The 1,587-nt window shown below is 42.0% G+C and overlaps 1 protein-coding gene across 5 annotated transcripts in view; it reads right to left on the reverse strand.

Annotated features, from left to right (window-relative positions):
• Nucleotides 1-1,587, reverse strand: part of LOC103391965 (rho GTPase-activating protein 20-like) — a 56,943-nt gene that overhangs the window by 5,947 nt on the left and 49,409 nt on the right. The gene's annotated exons all lie outside the window — the stretch shown is intronic.

The following is a 1,587-nucleotide window of genomic DNA, read 5'->3' on the forward strand; positions in this document are numbered from 1 at the left end:
ACCAGGCCGACGGCGTCCGTGTTTAACGGCTTTTATGGATGTAGATGGGACCTTTTCTCAAAACAAATCACAATCCTTGGCTGGAGACGCCGCCTTCCAGAGGCAAACACGGAAAATGGACCAAACTCATGAAGTCACCGGGTTTGTATTTGTTCCTGTTTGTGAACAGTTTCCATAACGTCTGAGGATCGCAGTTGAAACGGCGATGAGTTTGTGCCTGACACAGTCACAGAAAACGGGATCTTTAAATATTTTCCAGGTTTTTAAATATCTGGTTCTGGTTGTAGATTTACGAAAACATTTGTATGCTGATAGCAAAATAAAAATAAATATTTTTATAATTGATCAAAGAAGGTCAAGCTGAGCTTAGGGAAACCAAAGTCAAAAACATGCTGTTAGCATGAAACAAAAGCTGAAATGTCACTTAAAATAAATCTTATCAATCTTATCTTTTACAGTCTCTAGCGTTTCTGTATCAGTAAGGTGTGTATCTGAGTGTGTGTATTGTGACAGCTGACGTTCAGTGGTTGAAAAATATCTGACAACACCATATCTCTCTCTCGCACACACTCGCACAAGCGACCCCAAAGCCCTCAGACGCCTCAGGATCTGCACCCTCAAAAATATTCCTCCTGATAACTCCCCCCTTCTCTCCCTTCCCCTCCCCTCACACACACACTGGCAGTTTGTGTGGCCGCCTCAGCCCTGGCGTCCCTGTTTCTGGGAAAGAAAAACTGTTTAAAAAAATAACAAAGTCAGATTTCAACATTTCCCCCCAGTTTGCGGTCTGCAGCGCAGGCCAACTGAAACCAGCGTGGGCCTCTTACCCCAGTGTAATGGCTACTTTCCAACTGTGTCTGGAGGCACGTGAAGGTTCTGCCGCGGCAGCCAATTCACTTCAGTTTCTGTGCCCCTCCCACTTTCGTACAGTGTATAATTTAAATGCTTTTGGTCAGAAGTAGCTGTTTAGGAACTTTTAAAAAAAGGGATGCACTTTACTGAAGGACGGAGCAGAATGAATTTGGATGAAATCACTCTGGTTTCAGGTTTCTGTTGCATTGAGCTCAAGCTATATGTCGATGATACTGTATTAATGGTATTTCATTGCAGCTCAAATTCAATAAAACAAACATTATATTCGAAAGGTCCAAATGTAGATAATGAGAAATATATTAACTATGACTCTTAAGTCAGCGCTTCTTAGCTTAGCGCTCAGCTAATGTGCAGACCAAATGTAGCGTAGTCAAGACAATTCATTGGTGATTGTGCATTTGGCTTGTCACTGGGTCAAACCATCTTTGTTCATTGTGTAACCAACAGTAAGTTGAACCTCAAACGGTTCAGAAACATTTATCTGGCCCAGAAGGATCAGTTCAGTGATAAAAATGCACTTAGAAAACTCAGTCTGCTCCAAAAAAGAAAATCACATTTTTTAATATGGCCTGAACAGCGAGGATTGCTGGCCTTTAATTGGCCACATCTGCTTTCCAGAATAACCTTGAGCTGTCTGTCTTTTAGCCAAAATATCTCCCAGAACAGGAACAGTTCTGTTGTATGTCCGTCTTCAAAGAGTCTTGGTATGCCTGT

This window comes from Cynoglossus semilaevis, chromosome 16 (assembly GCF_000523025.1).
Source record: "Cynoglossus semilaevis isolate Cse_v1.0 chromosome 16, Cse_v1.0, whole genome shotgun sequence".
Taxonomy (NCBI): domain Eukaryota; kingdom Metazoa; phylum Chordata; class Actinopteri; order Pleuronectiformes; family Cynoglossidae; genus Cynoglossus; species Cynoglossus semilaevis.